Raw genomic sequence first — 22,291 nt, forward strand, 5'->3', positions numbered from 1 at the left:
CCCGTCAACCTCAGCCTCTCATGTCCCAGTGAGAACGAACCTAGACAATCCATGCTCCTACTCTAGCTATTGTGAATAGAGTAATGTTAGAGTAATACGTCCTGCCTTGTCCCTGTGCCGAAAATGCCGCGCCCCAGCGGCCTCAATGACTACAGACCGGTGGCATTGACCTCCCACATCATGAAGACCCTGGAGAGACTTGTTCTGGAGCTGCTCCTGTCTATGGTCAGGCCACACTTAGATCCCCTCCAGTTCGCCTACCAGCCCCGACTAGGAGTTGAGGATGCCATCGTCTTCCTGCTGAACTGTGTCTACGCCCACCTGGACAAGCCAGCGAGCACTGTGAGGGTCATGTTTTTTGACTTCTCCAGTGCATTCAACACCATCCACCCGGCTCTGCTGGGGGAGAAGCTGACAGCGATGCAGGTGGATACTTTCCTGGTGTCATGGATTCTTGATTACCTGACTGGCAGACCACAGTACGTGTGCTTGCAACACTGTGTGTCCGACAGAGTGATCAGCAGCACTGGGACTCCACAGGGAACTGTCTTGTCTCCCTTTCTCTTCACCATTTACACCTCAGACTTCAACTACTGCACAGAATCTTGTCGTCTTCAGAAGTTTTCGGATGATTCTGCCATAGTTGGATGCATTAGCATGGTGTGAGCAGAATTATCTGCAGCTTAATGTGAAAAAGACTAAGGAGCTGGTGGTAGACCTGAGGAGAGCTAAGGTACCGGTGACCCCTGTTTCCATCCAGGGGGTCAGTGTGGACATGGTGGAGGATTACAAATACCTGGGGATACGAATTGACAATAAACTGGACTGGTCAAAGAACACTGAGGCTGTCTACAAGAAGGGTCAGAGCTGTCTCTATTTCCTGAGGAGACTGAGGTCCTTTAACATCTGCCGGACGATGCTGAGGATGTTCTACGAGTCTGTGGTGGCCAGTGCTATCATGTTTGCTGTTGTGTGCTGGGGCAGCAGGCTGAGGCTGGCAGACACCAACAGAATCAACAGACTCATTTGTAAGGCCAGTGATGTTGTGGGGATGGAACTGGACTCTCTGACGGTGGTGCCTGAAAAGAGGATGCTGTCTAAGTTGCATGCCATCTTGGACAATGTCTCCCATCCACTACATAATGTACTGGTTGGGCACAGGAGTACATTCAGCCAGAGACTCATTCCACTGAGATGCAGCACAGAGCATCATAGGAAGTCATTCCTGCCTGTGGCCATCAAACTTTACAACTCCTCCCTTGGAGGGTCAGACACCCTGAGCCAAGAGGCTGGTCCTGGACTTATTTTATAATTTACTGGCATAACTTACATATTACTATTTAACTATTTATGGTTCTATTACTATTTATTATTTATGGTGCAACTGTAATGAAAACCAATTTCCCCCGGGATTAATAAAGTATGACTATGACTATGACTATGTTACTCTGAGCGGCCTAACTAACATTTCATGCAGCTGCCTTTGTACCTGCCATTCCACAATTTGTCACTTCTCTCCCCAACCCTCCAGCTGATAGATCCCTTCAGAATTTAATGTCATTGGAAAACTGACTAAACGCATCTCATCCAACTCATTTATATACACGAAACAACAATTAAGTTTTCAGCATCAATCCCTGGGGTATAGAATTCCAATCAGGGAAAAAACAGCAGCCTTCCACCACCAATGTAGTAGACAGTGAGGAAGGTTTTCAGAGCCTGCAGAGGGACTTGGACCAGCTGGAAAAATGGGCTGAAAAATGGCAGATGGAGCTTAATATGACAAGTGTGAGGTATTGCACGTTGGAAGGACAAACCAACCTAGAACATACAGGGTTAATGGTAAGGCACTGAGGAGTGCAGTGGAACAGAGGGATCTGGGAATACAGATACAAAATTCCCTAAAAGTGGCGTCACAGTGGCCTCAAGTATAGGGTCGTAAAGAGAGCTTTTGGTACATTGGCCTTTATTAATCAAAATATTGAGTATAAGAGCTGGAATGTAATGATGAGGTTGAATAAGGCATTGGTGAGGCCGAATCTGGAGTATTGTGTTCAGTTTTGGTCACCAAATTACAGGAAGGATATAAATAAGGTTGAAAGAGTGCAGAGAAGGTTTACAAGGATGTTGCCGGGACTTGAGAAACTCAGTTACAGAGAAAGGTTGAATAGGTTAGGACTTTATTCCCTGGAGCGTAGAAGAATGAGGGGAGATTTGATAGAGGTATATAAAATTATGATGGGTATAGATAGAGTGAATGCAAGCAGGCTTTTTCCACTGAGGCAAGGGGAGAAAAAAACCAGAGGACATGGGTTAAGGGTGAGGGGGGAAAAGTTTAAAGGGAACATTAGTGGGGGCTTCTTCGCACAGAGAGTGGTGGGAGTACGGAATGAGCTGCCAGACGAGGTGGTAAATGCGGATTCTTTTTTTAACATTTAAGAATAAATTGGACAGATACATGGATGGGAGGTGTATGGAGGGATATGGTCCGTGTGCAGGTCAGTGGGACTAGGCAGAAAATGGTTTGGCACAGCCAAGAAGGGCCAAAAGGCCTGTTTCTGTGCTGTAGTTTCTATGATTTCTATGGTTTCAATCCCATTTTGGATTCAGATTGCTGACAGCCTGCAACTCGCACCTGGTATAACTTTGCGGACCAGCCTACCACGCGGGACCTGGCCGGAAGCCTTCCTGAAGTCTACATAGACTACATCTACTGCCCCTCATTCATCTTATTTTTAGTGTCCCTCTTCTCAGAGCCAAGACCTGCACGACAGGAAACCACACTAATCAGTCCCCATCTTTCTATGCCGCCTCTCAGGATCTTCTCCAACAAATTCCTGAGCACTGATGTAAGACCCACCAGCTTGTAGTTTCCATGTTTATTTTGACTGTCTTGAAGAAGAGAATGACGTTATCTCTCCTCTTGGCATGACATCTCACACACGACAAGTTGGAGTAAAGCAACATCGACAGTGTCACATCAAACGCTGTCGTGAGGTGGAAGGACAATGGTGTCTCCTGTTTCAAACTTTACATTATGATCTGATTCATTTTTGTATCTTTACAAAGAGGTGACATAAGAACATAAGAACCTAAGAAATAGGAGCAGGCGTCGGCCATCCGGCCCATCGAGCCTGCCCCGCCATTCAATAAGATCATGGCTGATCTGTCCGTAAACTCAGCTCCATCTACCTGCTTTTTCCCCATAACCCTTAATTCCCTTACTATGTAAAAACCTATCTAACTGTATCTTAAATATATTTAGTGAAGAAGCCTCAACCGTTTCATTGGGCAGAGAATTCCACAGATTCACCACTCTCTGGGAAAAACAGTTTCTCCTCATCTCCGTCCTAAATCTTCTCCCCTGAACCTTGAGGCAATGTCCCCTAGTTCTAGTCTCACCTACCAATGGAAACAACTTTGCTACTTCTATCTTATCTATCCCTTTCAAAATTTTGTATGTTTCTCTGAGCTCCCCTCTCATTCTTCTGAACTCCAGAGAGTATAGTCCCAGGCGACTCAATCTCTCCTCATAGGTTAACTCCTTCATCCCTGGAATCAACCTGAATCAACCTCCAAAGCCAGTATATCCTTCCTCAAGTATGGAGACCAGAACTGCACACAGTACTCCAGGTGCGGCCTCACCAGTACCCTGTATAGTTGCAGCGTGACCTCCCTGCTCTTGAATTCAATCCCTCTAGCAATGAAGGCCAACATTTCTGTTTTTCCCAGAGAGTGGTGAACCTGTGGAATTCTCTGCCCAGGGAAGTAGTTGAGGCTTCTTCACTAAATATATCTAAGAAACAGTTAGATAGGTTTTTACACAGTAGGGGAATTAAGGGTTATGGGGAAAAGGTAGGTAGATGGAACAGGGTTTACGGACAGATCAGACATGATCTTACTGAATGGCGGGGCAGACTCGATGGGCCGGATGGCCTACTCCTGCTCCTGTTTGTTATGTTCTTATGTTATGTAAAAGGGGAGATAAAAAGAGGAAATGATTTTATGCTGTTGGAGTGTAGACTAGTCTGAGGAAAATGAAACTTCTGCTTGTATTGGAGCCCATCCTAGCCGTGAGGAGAGTAAGTACAGACAGGAGAGTGTGGGACCAAGACCATGTGACAACAAGAATAGGACAAGAATAATGCCATTTGGCCCATCGACTCTGCACCACCAATCCATGATGTTTGATTTATTAACCCTTTCAACCACATTCTGCATAAAACTGTAAGATATAGAGGACGAATTAGGCCATTTGGCCCATCGAGTTTGCTCTGCCATTCAATCATAGCCGTTACTTTTCTCCCCCTCTACAGCCCCACTTCCCAGCCTTCTCCGTGTAACCTTTGATGCTGTGTCCAATCAAGAACCTATCAAGCTTTGCCTTAAAGGCACCCAATGACCTTGCCTTCACAGCTGCCTCTGGGAATACATTCCATAGAATCACCACCACCGACTGGCTAAAGAAGTTTTTCCACATCTCTGTTTTAAATGGATACCCCTCTGTCCTGAGGCTGTGTCCTTTTGTTCTAGACTCCCCCACCATTAGAAACATCCTTTACACAACTAGTCTGTCTAGGTCTTGCAACATTCGAACAGTTTCAATGAGAGACAGAAACATAGAAAACCTACAGCACAATACAGGCCCTTCGGCCCACAAAGCTGTGCCGAACATGTCCTTACCGTAGAACTACCTAGGCTTACACATATCCCTCTGTTTTTCTAAGCTCCATGTATCCATCCAGGAGTCTCTTAAAAGACCCTATCGTTTCCGCCTCCACCGCCACTGCCGGCAGCCCATTCCATCACCCACCACTCTCTGCATAAAAAACTTACCCCTGACATCTCCTCTGTACCTACCTCTAAGCACCTTAAAAATATGCTCTCTTGTGCTAGCCATTTCAGCCCTGGGAAAAAGCCTCTGAATCCCCTCAGCCTTCTGAATTCCAACAAGTACAGACCCAGAGCTTTCAAATGTTCCTTGTATGATAACCCTTTCATTCCCGAATCATCCTTGTGAATCTCCTCTGATCACTCCCAATGCAAGCGCATCTTTCCTTTGATAAAGAACCCACACCTGTTCACAATACTCAAGGTGAGGCCTCACCAATGCCTTATAAAGCTTCAGCAACACACCCCTGCTCTTGTATTCTAGACCTCTTGAAATGAATTGCATTTGCGTTCCTCATCACCGACTCAAACTGCAAGTTACATTTAGGGTGTTCTGCACAAGGACTCCCAAGTCCCTTTGCACCTAATTTTTTTCCCAACCAGTGAGGTCAGGCTAACAGGTCTATACTTTCCTTTCTGCTGCCTCCCTCCTTTCTTAAAGAATGGACTGACATTTGCAATTTTCTTGTCCTCTGGCACCATGCCAGTGTCCAATGATTTTTGAAGGAACATTACTAATGTCTCCATAATCCCTACCGCTACCTCTTTCAGAACGTTGGAGTGCAGTTCATCTGGTCTGGTTGACTTTTGTAGTCTTAGGTCTTTCAGCTTTTTGAGCACGTTCTCCCTTGTAATAGTAATCGCACTCACTACTCTTCCCTCACACCCTTCAACATCTGGCACATTGCTAATGTCTTCCACTGTGAAGACTGGTGCAAAGTACTCATTTAGTTCATCTGCCATCTCCTTGTCCCCATTACTGTCTCTCTGGCCTCATTTTCTAGTAGTCCTGTATCCATTCTTACCTCTCTATATTTTTTACGTACTTGAAAAAGCTCTTACTATCCTCTTTGATATTATTTGCTAGCTTGCTTTCATATTTCATCTTTTCCATCCTAATGCTTCTTTTATTTGCTCCCTGTAAGTTTTTAAAAGCTTCACAATCCTCTGTCTTACCACTAATTTTTTTACTTTGCTGTATGCCCTCTTTTGTCTTGACTTCCCTTGTCAGCCACAGTTGTACTAGTTTGTTATTCTTTGTTTTTGGAATACACACCATTGCCGCTCTGCTGTCATCCCTGCCAGCATCTCCTTCCAATTTACTTTGGCCAGCTGCTCTCTCATACCACTGTAATTTCCTTTACTCCACTGAAATATTTTCTCCCTGTCAAATTTCAAGCTAAGCTCAATTATATTGTGATCACTGCTTCCTAAGGATTTTTTTTTACCTTAAGCTCTCTAATCACCTCTGGTTTATTACATCTGGTATAGCTGACCCCCGGTAGACTCAGTGGCAAACAGCTCTAAAAAGCCATCTAAGCATTCAACAAACTCTCTCTCCTGAGATCCATTTCCAACCTAATTTTCCTAACCAACCTGCATTTTGAAATCTCCCGTGTCTACCTTTTGACATGCCTTTTCTACTTTCCGCTGTGATCTATGGACAACATCCCAGCTACTGTTGGGAGGCCTACAGATAAATGCCATCAGGGTCCTTTTACCATTACAGGTTCTTAGCTCAACCTACAAGGATTCAACATCTTCTGAACCCATGTCACAACTTTCTACTGATTTGATGCCATTCTTTATCAGCAGAGCCATAGCACCCCCTCTGCCAACCTTCCTATCTCTCTGACACAACGTGTAACCTTGGACATTCAGTTCCGAACCACAATTATCCTTCAGCCACGATTCAGTGATGGCCACAACATCATGCCCGACAGTCTGTAAAAGTGTAACAAGATCATCCACCTTATTTCTTAGACTCTGTGTTTTGAGATATAACACTTTTTTGAGTACTGTATTTCCTACCCTTTTTGATTCTGCATCCCTAATGCACTGATATTCACCCGGCTGGCTGCAATTTTGTCCTATCATCTAGCTGCCCTTCTGAACAGTCGGACAGGACACTATCTTTGCTTTTTTACCACCCGTCCTATGCAGAGTCCCATCGCTCTGGTTCCCATTCCCCTGTTGAATTAGTTTAAACCCTTCTCAGCAGCTCTAACAAACCTGCCTGTGAGAATATTGGTCCCCCTCGGCTTCAGGTGCAACCTGTCACTTTTGAACCGGTCATAGCTTGCCCAGAAGAAATCCCAATGATCCAAGAATCTGAAGCCATGTATTAATCTGCCAAATCATCCTGTTTTTACCCTCACTGGTGTATGGCACAGGCAGGAATCCGGAAATTACTACCTGAGAGGTCCTGCTTCTCAGCTTTCTACCTAGCTCTCTAAATTCTCTTTTCTGGATCTCATTGCATTTCCTTCCTATGTCATTGGTACCAATATGTACTAAGGCATCTGGCTGCTTGCCCTCCCTCTTCAAAATGTTGTGGATGCAATCTGAGACGTCCCTGACCCTGGCACCAGGGAGGCAACGTACCACTTGGGTATCCAGTTCACATCCACAGAATCTCCTGTCTGTTCCCCTCACTATCGAGTCCCCTATCACTACCACTCTGCTTTTCTCCCTCTTTCCCTTCTGTACCACCGACCCATGCTCAGTGTCAGTAAACTGGTCTCTGTGGCGTTCCCCTGGGAGATCATCCCCCACAACAGTATCCAAAGTGGTTTACTTATCATTGAGTGGAATGGCTACAGGGCTGCTCTGTGCTAACTGCCTATTCACAATTCCATTTCTCCTGACAGTCACCCAGCTACTCGCCTCCTGTAATTTTGGGGTGACTACTTCTCTGTAACTCTGATGGATTATATCCTCACTCTCCCATATAAGCTGAAGGTCATCCAGCTGCTGCTCCAGATCCCTAACACGGTCTTCAAAGAGCTGTAGCCGGATGCACTTCACACAGATGTCGTTCACTGAGAGACTCTGGGTCTCCCAGGACTCCAACATCCGGCATGAACAATACACAACAACCATTTCAGCTATTTAAGGATGTTGTTCCCTTATTCAAGAAAGGGAGTAGAGATAGCCCAGGAAATTATAGACCAGTGAATCCTACTTCAGTGGTTGGTAAGTTGATGAAGTAGATCCTGAGAGGCAGGATTTATGAACATTGGGAGAGGCATAATATGATTAGGAATAATTAGCACGGCTTTGTCAAAGGCAGGTTGTGCCTGACGAGACTGATTGAATTTTTTGAGGATGTGACTAAACACATTGATGAAGGTAGAGCAGTAGATGTAGTGTATATGGATTTCAGCAAGGCATTTGACAAGGTACCCCAAGCAAGCCTTATCGAGAAAGTAAGGAGGCATGGGATCCAAGGGTACATTGCTTTGTGGATCCAGAAATGGCTTGCCCACAGAAGGCAAAAAGTGATTGTAGACGGGTCATATTTGGTATGGAGGTTGGTGACCAGTGGGGTGCCCTAGGGATCTGTTCTGGGATCCCTACTCTTTGTGATTTTTATAAATGACCTTGATGAGGAAGTGGAGGGATGGGTTAGTAAATCTGCTGATGACACAAAGGTTGGGGGTGTTGTGGATAGTGTGGAGGGTTTCAGAGGTTACAGCGGAACATTGATAGGATGCAAAACTGGACTGAGAAGTGGCAGTTGGAGTTCAACCCAGATAAGTGTGAGGTGGTTCATTTTGGTAGGTCAAATATGATGGCAGAATATAGTATTAATGGTAATACTCGTGGCAGTGTGGAAAATCAGAGGGGTCTTGGGGTCCAAGTCAATAGGACACTCAAAGGAGTTGCGCGGGTTGACTCTGTGGTTAAGAAGGCGTACGGTGTGTTGGCCTTCATCAATAGTGGAATTGCATTTAGGAGCCGAGTGTCATGGTCCGGTCCGTTGACTCCTCATTCCAGTTAATTTCCTTTTCCCTGTGTTCTACCAGGCTCCTTGATTAGGGCACCTGATCCTCATCTGAATCGGCAGCATAAAAACTTAGTGCTGGACCGTCACACCGCAGCCCGTGCGGTAATGCATGATCCGGGGCCACCGAGAATGGTGCATTGTAAGTGGCTTCGGTGCCTGGGGTTGCTTCGGGAATTCTGTCTCTTCGTGTTCAGCTAAGTGATTGCCGGCCATTTGCCACTTCATGTGCTACCTGGGTGTCTGCGTTCCACACTTGGGTCCACTTCCTTCACTCCTTGTAACACCGAGAGGTAATGTCGCAGCTATATAGGACTCTGGTCAGACCCCACTTGGAGTACTGTGCTCAGTTCAGGTCGCCTCACTACAGGAAGGATGTGGAAACCATAGAAAGGGTGCAGAGGAGATTTACAAGGATGTTGTCTGGATTGGGGAGCATGCCTTATGAGAATAGGTTGAGTGAACTTGGCCTTTTTTCCTTGGATGGAGGATGAGAGGTGACCTGATAGAGGTGTATAAGATGATGAGAGGTATTGATCATGTGGATAGTGAGAGGTTTTTTTCCCGGGGATGAAATGGCTAGCATGAGAGGGCAAAGTTTTAATGTGCTTGGAAGTAGGTACAGAGGAGATATTAGGTGTACCTTTTTATGCAGAGAGTGGTGAGTGTGTGGAATGGGCTGCCGGCGACGGTGGTGGAAAGTGGATACGATTCGGTCTTTTAAGAGACTCCTGGACAGGTACATGGAGCTTAGAAAAATAGAGGGCTATGGGTAACCCTAGGTAATTTCTAAAGTAAGGACATGTTCGGCACAGCTTTGTGGGCCACAGGGACTATATTGTGCTGTAGGTTTTCCATGTTTCTATGTTTTTATATTACGCTAGGAACCTCTGACACAGTAAGAAAAAAATGAAGCTTAACAGAAACTTACCCCGACAACTTACTCAGTGTCGATGCTTTTTCAGAGCTGAAGCCTCCCTTGAGCCAAAACCTGAGAGATGCCTGGTCTCCAGAACTCCGACATCCAGCAGGAAGAACACACAACAGCCACTTGCTAAGGTAGGTACAGTGGAGAGAAAAAAAGGAATCTTAACAGAAGCTTTCCCAGAGCCAAGGCATCTTTTCAGCTGAAGCCTTCTTTGAGCCAAAACCTAGCACTGCTACTCTCATCACTGGCCTACCACCAGCAATGGCCACCTCACTTGTCCCTTCTGCACTTTTAAACAAGTCTCACTGACCTGCGGGAAACCTTGTCACAGTGGCCTGGTCTTGTCACTGGGCCACTGGAATTCTCCTGGCTGCTCTCCATATCCTTTGATATCCTGTCTAATCAAGAACCAATCAACCTCTATTTCAAATATACCCAAGACTTGGCCTCCTTGGCTGTCTGTGGGAATGAATTCTAGAGATACACCGTCCTCCAGGTAATGAAATTTCTCCTCATCTCCATTCTCAATGGACTTCCCTATATTATGAGGTATGCTCCCAATCCTAGACTCCTCATGTCTTCTCCACCTCCGCTCTTTCTCAACTTTTCAATATTAGATAGATTTTGATGTGACTCCCCTGTCCCAGACATCCCACCTCTCCCGGAAGTTCCGGGAGTCTCCCACATATGAATAGTGGCTCCCTGATGCCTGCAAATTATATACAATATCACGGAAATCAATTTTTTTGAGTGCAAGCGAGCGAGAGAAAGCAAGAGAGAGAGAGCGCGCCATGGCAGAGTGTTCCAAAAAAATATAAAAGTACGTCAGCCCAGACAACACTAAAGTATACCCCTGCCTAATAGGGGCCAAAAATAATGACAGTGTTGCTTGCTGCACTGTTTGCAACATTGACTTTTCTATTGCCCATGGTGGGTTAAGACTGTAAAAGACATGTTGAGGTGAGTTTAACAGGTGTCATTCATTCATTAGCATAGCTAACATTATTTAAACTAGCTGGCCAGCTGCTAAGGAGCTACTCTATTGCAGACATCCCACCTCTCCCTGAAGTCTCCCGCAAATTGATGGTGCTACCTCCCTGAAATCAGTTTTTGCAGGGTGGGATGTCTTTTGTCCCACCCCCCCACCCTCTCCTTCTAAACTTCAACGAGTACAGGCCCTGAGCCATCAAACGCTCCTCATATGTTAATACTTTGATTAGCAGAATCGATTTTGCTTATATCTGGACCCACTCTAACACCAGCACGTCTTTTTTTAAGATATGGGGCACAAAACTGCTCGCAATACACCAAGTACAGTCTGCCAATTGCCTTACAAAAGCCTCAGTTTACAATTTTGCTTTTATGTTCTAGTCCTCTTGACATGAATGCTAACACTACATTTGCCTTCCTTAGTACCGGCTCAAGCTACAAGTTAACCTTTAGGGAATCCCGCACTCCCAAATCCCTTTACACCTCTGTGTTTTGAATTTTCTCATTTAGAAAATAGCCTACTCCTTTATTCCTTCTACCAAAGTGCATGGCCACACACTTCCCTACACTACATTGCATCTGCCACTTCTTTGCCCATTTTCCTAACGTGTCTGAGTCCTTCCGCAGGCTCCCTGCTTCCTCAAAACTACCTGCCACTCCAGCTGTCTTGGTATTGTCTGCAAACCTGGCCACAAGGCCATTAATTCTATCATCCCCCCAATCACTGGCATTTAACATGCCAAGAAGCAGTCCCAACACAGCCCAGTGGACCTGAAGAGGGATTATAGGCTGCTAGGTTGAAAGCTGAACAGCAGGACATCCTAGATTGTGCCACAAATCAGTGAGGGTAAGAATAGGACAATGTGTGGCTGAGGAACTGGTGCAGGGGGCAGAGCTTCAATTTCTGGGTCATTGTGATCCGTTCTGGGGAAGTACCACTTGTACAAAAGGGGTGGGTTACACCTGAACCCAAAGAGAACCAACATCCTTATGGGCACATTTGCTGGAGCTGTTCTGGAGAGTTTAATCTGATTTAGCAGGGTGACGGGAACCGGAGCGACAGGGGTGAGGATGGGGTAGTTGGTTGGCAAACAGAGGCAGCGGGCAATGAGACTGCCGGCAAGGAGAGGCTGAAGACAGGGCAAAATTGGGGAGGCCACGTGATGTCGTGCCATTGCTCGGGTGCTTCCCTGAGTAACTCCTACACAAACTTTTCTTACAACCTGTTTATAAGGCTCTCGTGTAACCTTAATAAAAGCAATGGTTAAAAGGAGAAATCCTACTGGCGCTGTCTCTGCCGGCCTTGCGCTCCCGGGATCGTGTGGAGTTGAGGGACGCGGGAGAAATGGAGATGAGATCTGCTCGGCGGATGTTTCCCCTGAGCCTGCGGAGGGTCCGGGTCCGGGGACGGGGACGGCGGTGGCGGAGCGCGGTGTCGGCTCGGGCAGTGACCTCGCGGCCGCGATTCACCAGTTGGCCGATGCGGTCCGGACTTTAACCGGTAGGATGGACAAATTCGAGCGTCATTTTGGACCTTATCATGCAGGAATCTAAGGAATGAAGCAGACTTTGGAATCTTGAAATTTGCGAACCCAGGATTTAGAAAATAATACGAAGGATGTTGTGAATAGATTACGAAGCCTGGAAAAAGAAAAAAAGATTCCTGGAGGACTGAGAAATTAAAAATAATGGATAAACTGGACTCCCTTGAAGTAATAAGAAATAATATCTTTCTTTCAAGAATAGATCCCCAAAGTTCTGGGGAAAAAGCATTAATTATAGAAGGAGCCCACAGGACTTTAATCCCCCAACCATCTCCAGGGCAGAGGCCGCGCTCTACACTTACACACTTTTTGAAGTATCAAGATAAACAAGAAGTATTACGAGCTGCAGCAACAGAGGCCAGAGAGAGAAATGGCCTACTAGAGTTTGAAGGGGGAAAGATATTCTTTTCCAGATATTAGTGTGGCCTTGTTAAGAGAAAGGAAAGACTTTGACTTAACAAGGAGGTTATTAAAGAATAAAAGTCTTCAATATTCTTTATTATATCCAACAAAGCTGAGAATTACTCTGTTGGATGGAGGGAGGAAATTTTTTACTAACCCCCAGGAGGCGATAAACTTTATTCAAAAAATAACTGAGACATCGTGATTCGGAATATTCTTCTGGAACAAAAGGCCTAGAAAGAGGTATTTTGGACAAAATATATGAAGAAAATTATTTGATTGTCTTCATTAATATAGTTTAATTTTAACAACATTATAATCTTGAACTTTGAATCTATATGATTATGGAGGAAGACTATTACGATTTAAAATATTGATTATGGATGGTCTTTTTGAATTATACTACTTAGGAACGATATAGTTCATCTAATTTTGTTATAACTAGTATGAATAGCTTTGATTATATAGATGTCATCTCTTGATATGTTTAATTTTTGGTATGCCGGATATGTATTAAGTTACGATATTTAGGGTTATATTTAGGAAGTTTTTTTTGAATTCTCTTCTTTATTCAGATATATTGCTATATTTACAAAGTAAATAGCAGGATACTTGGTAGTGTGGAGGAGCAGAGGGATCTCGGAGTACATGTCCACAGATCCCTGAAAGCTGCCTCACAGGTGGATAGGGTAGTTAAGAAAGCTTATGGGGTGTTAGCTTTCATAAGTCGAGGGATAGAGTTTAAGAGTCGCGATGTAATGATGCAGCTCTATAAAACTCTGGTTAGGCCACACTTGGAGTACTGTGTCCAGTTCTGGTCACCTCACTATAGGAAGGATGTGGAAGCATTGGAAAGGGTACAGAGGAGATTTACCAGGATGCTGCCTGGTTTAGAAAGTATGCATTGTGATCAGAGATTAAGGGAGCGAGGGCTTTACTCTTTGGAGAGAAGGAGGATGAGAGGAGACTTGAAAGAGGTGTACAAGATAATAAGAGGAATAGATAGAGTGGATAGCCAGCGCCTCTTCCCCAGGGCACCACTGCTCAATACAAGAGGACATGGCTTTAAGGTAAGGGGTGGGAAGTTCAAGGGGGATATTAGAGGAAGGTTTTTTACTCAGAGAGTGGTTGGTGCTTGGAATGCACTGCCTGAGTCAGTGGTGGAGGCAGATACACTAGTGAAATTTAAGAGACTACTAGACAGGTATATGGAGGAATCTAAGGTGGGGGCTTATATGGGAGGCAGGGTTTGAGGGTCAGCACAACATTGTGGGCCGAAGGGCCTGTACTGTGCTGTACTATTCTATGTTCTATATTAATGATACTTTCAATATTATAGATTATGTTAGATATTTAGTAATAACGGGTGTGGAATATAATTTATTTTTACAGATGTTTAATTAAGGAGTTATTGGGGGAGTGGATAATTTTTGATCTTTTTTTAAAAAAAGATTAATTATGTTACAAGTTAAAGAATGTTCATCTTTAGCGCGATGTTTATCAGACCCCACAGTAAAAGGGATTAAAGCGCCGTGGACTTGGAGCGTCAGTTGGGAGGGTTTTTCTCCCTTTCTTTTTATTTTTTTAATTTTTTTTCTTTTATTTTCTTTCCTCTTTGGTTTCCTCTCTATTTTCTATACTCTATTGAGAATGGCATCAAATATCTCAGAGTCACTCAAAGAAGTAGGATTAATTTATACTTTTTTTGTGGGCAGGATTTATCAACCAATAAAATCTGATAACTATGAATAGAGCAATTAAATTTTTAAGTTTTAATGTTAATGGGATAAATGGACCGATAAAAAGGAAAAAGGTCCTGGCATATCTTAAAAAAAATCATATTGATATTACCTTTCTTCAAGAAACTCATCTTACAGTGACAGAACATAACAAATTAAAGAGAGGATGGGTTGGTCAAGTAATAGCATCCTCCTTTAATTCTAAAGCCAGAGGAGTGGCGGTATTGATAGGGAAGAATTTGCCAGTGAAGGTGGAGGGTACAATCATAGATCCGGCTGGGAGATTTGTTATGGCCAATTGTCAAATATATTCAGAATCCTGGACACTCTTGAATTTATATGCCCCCAATTATGATGACGAGAAATTTATCCAAAATATTTTTTTTGAAAGTTGTTCAAGGATGTGAAAATATCTTAATTGGAGGAGATTTCAATTTTTGTCTGGATCCAATTCCAGATAGATCAGTTAAAAAAGTCGGGAAGGTCAGGGCAGCAAAAACCACCCTGGCCTTCATGAAGGACTTGAATAGATGCTTGGAGATGGCAGCACCCAAGGGAAAGAGACTACTCTTTCTATTCAAAGCAATATGATTCCTAGTCTAGAATTGACTTATTTCTAATGTCAGTAAAATTAGAAAGTAGGATCATTCAAACAGAATATGCCACCAGACTACTATCCGACCACTCACCTTTCATTTTATCAATTGAAATACCTGATAAACAAAAATATAGATGACGTTTTAATCCTTTGCTGTTGAAAAGACCAGAGTTTTGCAGTTTTATTAGAATTCAAATAGAATTGTTCTGTGAGACAAACTCACCCTCTACTGCCAATAATTTCTTATTATGGGACACATTAAAAGCATACTTAAAAGGACAGATAATTGGATATGTTCAGGGTATAAAAAATAAATATGTAACAGAATTAAATAAATCGGAGAAAGAAATAACACAATTAGAAAAAGTGTCAGAATTTAACAACAGAGGAAAATCATAAAAAAGTAATAAATAAAAAATCAGGGTATAACACAAAACAAAGCTATAGAATAGAAAAAATGATACTAAAATCAAAACAACAATATTATGAATTAGGAGAGAGATCCCATAAAGTACTACCTTGGCAATTGAGGGTGGAAGAAACCTCCAGAACAATAAATGCGATTCAAACAGGGGAAGGTAAGATTTCATATAAGCCAAAAGAAATAAATGATACTTTTAAGCAGTTCTATTCAGAACTATATAAATCATAATCAGTGGGTGACTCACTGAAAATTGATGATTTTTTGTCTAATTTACAAGTTCCCAAATTGAGTCAACAAGATCATGAAGAATTGACTGCCCCCTTTTTCTAGGGATGAAACTGAAAGAGCCCTAGGCTTACTACAGGCTAATAAATTGCCGGCAGATCATGGTTTTCCCCCCTGAATTTTATAGAGAATTTAAGGATCAATTAATGCCCCTTTTTATGAGGATTGTGACTCAGGCTGAGGAGACCCATACTCTACCGGAATCCTTTTCAACAGCAATTATTACGTTAATTCTTAAGAATGCCATCTTGGACAATGTCTCCCATCCACTACATAATGTACTGGTTGGGCACAGGAGTACATTCAGCCGGAGACTCATTCCACCGAGATACAACACAGAGAGTCATAGGAAGTCATTCCTGCCTGTGGCCATCAAACTTTACAACTCCTCCCTTGGAGGGTCAGACACCCTGAGCCAAGAGGCTGGTCCTGGACTTATTTTATAATTTACTGGCATAACTTACATATTACTATTTAACTATTTATGGTTCTATTACTATTTATTATTTATGGTGCAATTGTAACAAAAACCAATTTCCCCCGGGATCAATAAAGTATGACTATGACTATGACTATAAGAAGGATAAGGATCCGCTAAAACCAGTATCTTATAGGCCTATCTCACTTTTAAATGCGGACTATAAAATTATAGCAAAGGCATTGGCTAATAGATTAGCTCAATATCTGCCAAAATTGATTAAATCCGATCAAACAGATTTATTAAAAATAGACAATTATCTGATAATATTGGCAGACTATTGACTATATTACATTTAGCTAGGATGAAGGTGGACCCGACTGTAGCAGTGGCTTCAGATGCTGAAAAGGCCTTTGATAGACTTGAATGGGATTTTTTATTTAAAACAATGGAAAAATTTGGTCTAGGCCAAATATTCCTAAATTGGATAAGAGCACTTTACCATCAGTCTAAGGCCAAAATAATTACAAACGGGCGGATTTCATCAGTTTTCTCTCTACATAGATCTAGTAGACAAGGTTGCCCACTATCTCCAGCTCTATTTGTTCTGGCAATAGAGCCATTGGCTGAGGCTGTTAGATGGGATCCAGACATAAAGGGGTTTAAAGTGGCCCAGGAAGAATATAAAATTAATTTATTTGCTGATGACATTTTAGTATATTTGGCAGACCCGGCCGGCTCTTTGGTAAGACTGAGGGCCTTGCTGGACAATTATGGTATAGTCTCGGGATATAAAATAAATTGGAATAAAAGTGAAATTTTACCTTTAGATAGAGGAGACTATGCCCATATCAATATGCACTCAGTTTAGATGGGTTAAATTCAACATGAGATATCTGAGGATTAAGTTTAATTGTAATTTGGATGACCTTTATATTCTTAATTATCTCCCCTTGTTGCAAAATGTTGAGGAGGACCTATGTAGGTGGATAAAGCTTCCCATCACACTGCTGGGCAGGGTAAACTATAAAAATGAAGATAATGCCAAGACTTCAGTATTTTTTTCAGCCTTTACCTATCCCATTATCCAATAATTTTTAAAAGATTCTCAATGGACATATTTGTCTACTTTTATGGTCAGGTAAAATATCTAGGATCTCCATGGAAAGATTGACCTGGAACTATAAATTGGGAGGGTTAAAATTACCAGATTTTAAAAAATATTATTTAGCTGCACAAGCATGTTTTATTGCTTTTTTTGATGAAACAACTATTCCTTCTTGGGTTACGATTGGCTTACATATGGTAGGAGAAGAGATGGCAGAAGAATTTATATATAAATGGGACTGCAAATTAATTAAAAAGAAAACAAACAATCCTCTACTGAGACATGTAATTTATATCTGGGAAAAAAATTAAACAATTTATGGGTCTAAAAAAAGGAATATCCTCAAAGATGCCTCTATCTCAGAACAGATTAATACCCATGACTCTGGGTAATAAATTTCTAGTCACCTGGTATCAACACGGTATCAGGCGCATTGAAGATTCTTATAATCAGCAGAAGCAATTTATGTCTTTTGAGGGACTTAAGAATAAATATAATTTGTCTAATAACACATTCTTCTGCTATCTCCAATTACAATCTTTTTTCAGGGACTATTTGGGTCCATCACTGGCCCTACCAAGGTGATCAAACATGGAGATTCTAATTCAAAAGGGGAATACAACTAAACTTATTTCTAATATGTATTCTTTATTCCAAGACCAATGGCCAAAGCTTGGTATATACAGATTGAGGGAGAGATGGGGCTCAGATTTGGGCATTGTAATTGATCATCAATGTTGGTCACATCTATGTTTGGATAGTGTTATCACTCTTATCAACTCCAGATACAGAATGATACAACTGATGTAAAAAATTAAAATGTATCTCACACCTGAAAAAATGCATAAAAATAAACTAGAAATTTCTGACAAGTGTTTCAGGTGTGGCACAGATGTTGGTACCTTTTTGCATTCCACCTGGCTGTGCACGGAACTGAGATCTTTTTGGATGGATCTGGGGGAGGTACTGGGAAAGATTCTGGGAATGGATTTCCCTCCAGACCCAGTATTGTTTCTCCTGAGGAACTTATCAGTTTTGAAAGTTAACCTCCCCAGGAATAAATCCAAATTTATTAAAATTGCGTTGTCAGTGGCCAGGAAATGTATAGCTGTAGCATGGAAATCCGATTCCCTTGTAGATATTGATCGTTGGAATAAAGAAATGCTAAGTTGTATACCCCTTGAGAAGATTACTTATACCCTTAGGAATGGACACACTATGTTCATTGAGATTTGGCAACTATATTTGGATTACTTAAATGCCCAAATTGTTTAATCTATTTACTTTATTTTTTTTTAAATTAATACATCCCTTATTATAAGCTAGTTTCTTTAATTTGGATTTTAAACTGACTCTGAGAGCTGGATGCCTACTCTTCTTTTTCTTTTTTTTCCTCTTCTTTTTTCTTCTCTCCTTTCTTTCCTCTGTCTTATGTTTTTTTCTCCCTCCTTTTTTCTAAATGCGGGGAGATGGTGTTGGGATAGGTGTTCTATTTTCTCTCTTGGACTTATTGAAAAAATTAATTCAATTACATTAATATGTATAAATTGTATTAATTGAGTCCTTATATTTCTTCTTAAAAAATTAAAATATTAAAAAAAAGATAGGGCAAAATTACAGTCCACGGATAACTTGCAATGTAAAAGGGGACAAAAATCGAAAAGGATGATGAATGCAGGACTGAAGGTTCTGTATATGAAGGCATGCAGTATATGGAATGAAGTAGATGAACTTGTAGCACAGTTACAGTTTGGAGCTGGGAGAAGATTATAGCTGGGAGCTTAACGTCCAAGGATACACATTGTATTGAAAGGGCTGGTGGGTAGGCAGAAGAGTTGATGTGGCCCTGTTGGTAAAAAAATCAAATCTTTACAGCCACACACATCAAAGTTGCTGGTGAATGCAGCAGGCCAGGCAGCATCTCTAGGAAGAGATACAGTCGACGTTTCAGGCCGAGACCCTTCGTCAGGACTAACTGAAGGAAGAGTGAGTAAGGGATTTGAAAGTGGGAGGGGGAGGGGGAGATCCGAAATGATAGGAGAAGACAGGAGGGGGAGGGATGGAGCCAAGAGCTGGACAGGTGATTGGCAAAGGGATATGAGAGGATCATGGGACAGGAGGCCCAGGGAGAAGGAAAGGGGGAGGGGGGAAAAACCCAGAGGATGGGCAAGGGGTATATTCAGAGGGACAGAGGGAGAAAAAGGAGAGAGAAAAGGAATGTGTATATATAAATAAATAACGGATGGAGTACGAGGGGGATGTGGGGCATTAGCGGAAGTTTGAGAAGTCAATGTTCATGCCATCAGGTTGGAGGCTACCCAGACGGAATGTAAAGTGTTGTTCCTCCAACCTGAGTGTGGCTTCATCTTTACAGTAGAGGAGGCCGTGGATAGACACATCAGAATGGGAATGGGATGTGGAATTAAAAGGTGTGGCCACTGGGAGATCCTGCTTTCTCTGGCGGACAGAGGGTAGGTGTTCAGTGAAACGATCTCCCAGTCTGCGTTGGGTCTCACCAATATATAGAAGGCCACATCGGGAGCACCGGACACGGTATATCACCCCAGCCGACTCACAGGTGAAGTATCGCCTCACCTGGAAGGACTGTCTGGGGCCCTGAATGGTGGTGAGGGAGGAAGTGTAAGGGCATGTGTAGCACTTTTTCCTCTTACAAGGCTAAGTTGTGTAGCACTTTTTCCTCTTACAAGGCTAAGTGCCAGGAGGGAGATCAGTGGCGAGGGATGGCGGGGACGAATGGACAAGGGAGTCGAGTGGGGAGTGATCCGTGTGGAAAGCAGAGGGAGGCGGGGAGGGAAAGATGTGCTTAGTGGTGGGATCCCGTTGGAGGTGGTGGAAGTTACGGAGAATTATATGTTGGACCCAGAGTCTGGTGGGGTGGTAGGTGGGGACCAGGGGAACCCTATTCCTAGTGGGGTGGCGGGAGGATGAGGTGAGAGCAGATGTGCGTGAAATGGGGGAGATGCATTTGAGAGCAGAGTTGATGGTGGAGGAAGGGAAGCCCCTTTCTTTTCCCTTCCTTTCTGGAGACAGCATATCTACTGATGTCTACTATAAGCCTACTGACTCTCACAGCTATCTGGATTCACCCTGCCCTCAAGTTTACCTGATCCATTTCCGACACCTCCCTCCCCTTTCTAGATCTTACTGTCTCTATCTCTGGAGACAGCTTATCTACCAATGCCTACTATAAGTCTACTGACTCTCACAGCTATCTAGACTATTCCTCTTTTCACCCTGTCTCTTGCAAAAATGCCATCCCCTTCTCGCAATTCCTCCGTCTCCACCGCATCTGCTCTCAGGATGAGACTTTTCATTCCAGGACGAGGGAAATGTCCTTTTTTAAAGAAAGGGGCTTCCCTTTCTCCACAATCAACTCTGCTCTCAAATGCATCTCCCCCATTTCACGTACATCTGCTCTCACTCCATCCTCCTGCCACCCCACTAGGAATAGGGTTCCCCTGGTCCTCACCTACCACCCCACCAGCCTCCGGGTCCAACATATTATTCTCCGTAACTTCCGCCACCTCCAACGGGATCCCACCACTAAGCACATCTTTCCCTCCCCCCCCCCTCGGCTTTCCGCAGGGATCGCTCCCTACGCGACTCCCTTGTCCATTCGTCCCCCCCATCCCTTCCCACTGATCTCCCTCCTGGCACTTATCCTTGTAAGCGGAACAGGTGCTACACATGCCCTTACACTTCCTCCCTTACCACCATTCAGGGCCCTAGACGGACCTTCTAGGTGAGGCGACACTTCACCTGTGAGTCGGCTGGGGTAATATACTGCATCCGGTGCTCCCGATGTGGCCTTCTATATATTGGCGAGACCCGACGCAGACTGGGAGATCATTTCACTGAACACCTACCCTCTGTCCGCCAGAGAAAGCAGGATCTCCCAGTGTCCACACATTTTAATTCCACATCCCATTCCCATTCTGATGTGTCTATCCATGGCCTCCTCTACTGTAAAGATGAAGCCACACTCAGGTTGGAGGAACAACACCTTATATTCCGTCTGGGTAGCCTCCAACCTGATGGCATGAACATGGGCTTCTTAAACTTCCGCTAAGGCCCCACCTCCCCCGCGTACCCCATCTGTTACTTATTTTTATACACACATTCTTTCTCTCTCTCCTTTTTCTCCCTCTGTCCATCTCACTCGACCCCTTGCCCATCCTCTGGGTTTTCCCTCCTCCCCCTCTTCTTTCTCCCTAGGCCTCCTATCCCATGATCCTCTCATATCCCTTTGCCAATCACCTGTCCAGCTCTTGGCTCCATCCCTCCCCCTCCTGTCTTCTCCTATCATTTCGGATCTCCCCCTCCCCCTCCCACTTTCAAATCTCTTACTAGCTCTTCCTTCAGTTAGTCCTGATGAAGGGTCTCAGCCTGAAACGTCGACTGTACCTCTTCCTAGAGATGCTGCCTGGCCTGCTGCGTTCACCAGCAACTTTGATGTGTGTTGCTTGAAATTCCAGCATCTGTAGATTTCCTCGTGCAGGAGGAAAAGTGTTGTATTTGAATGCACACAGTATGCGGAATATGGTAAATGATCCTCTAGCGCAGTTACGGATGACAGGTATGAAGTTGAGGGGATTGCTGAATTGTGACTGAAGGACCAGAATTGGGAGCTCAATATCTAATGATACACACTATGTTGATAGGACAGTGCAGGGTACAGCTTATAAAATGAGTCATGTAAAAAGGGCAATGTTACAATAGTCATGGGATTTTTAAATTTCCAGGTAGATTGGGAAAATCAGGTTGTGCTGGATCCCAAGAGAATTAATTTGCGGAATAACTATGACTGACTTATTCCAAAGGGAGGATAAAGCAACATAAGAACATAATAAATAAGAGCAGGAGTCGGCCATCTGGCCCATCGAACCTACTCCACCATTCAATAAGATCATGGCTGATCTGGCCATGGACTCATCTCCACCTACCTGCTTTTTTCCTATAACCCTCAATTCCCCAACTATGCAAAAATCTATCCAACCTTGCCTTAAACATATTTACTGAGGTAGCCTCCACTGCTTCATTGGTTAGAGAATTCCTTTCATTCTTCTGAATTCCAGTGAGTACAGTCCCAGGCGACTCAATTTCTCCTCATAGTCTAATCCTCTCATCTCTGGAATCAACCTGGTGAACCTCCTCTGC

General features: G+C 43.4%; 1 protein-coding gene across 3 annotated transcripts in view; it reads right to left on the reverse strand.

Annotated features, from left to right (window-relative positions):
* The window catches only part of LOC140195650 (epiplakin-like), a 67,037-nt gene that overhangs the window by 34,693 nt on the left and 10,053 nt on the right, over positions 1 to 22,291 (reverse strand). Inside the window, exons 1-2 of one of the 3 annotated variants that reach the window (XM_072254345.1) lie at positions 11,879 to 12,017; positions 9,609 to 9,731 (exon numbers count right to left, since the gene is read on the reverse strand). The gene's annotated coding sequence lies outside the window, so the exon portion shown is untranslated. Of the gene's footprint in view, positions 1 to 9,608; positions 9,732 to 11,878; positions 12,018 to 22,291 lie in introns of those variants that run through there. The other 2 variants (XM_072254346.1, XM_072254343.1) reach the window with 2 other exon arrangements.

This window comes from Mobula birostris, chromosome 3 (genome assembly GCF_030028105.1).
Source record: "Mobula birostris isolate sMobBir1 chromosome 3, sMobBir1.hap1, whole genome shotgun sequence".
NCBI classification, from domain to species: Eukaryota; Metazoa; Chordata; class Chondrichthyes; order Myliobatiformes; family Myliobatidae; genus Mobula; species Mobula birostris.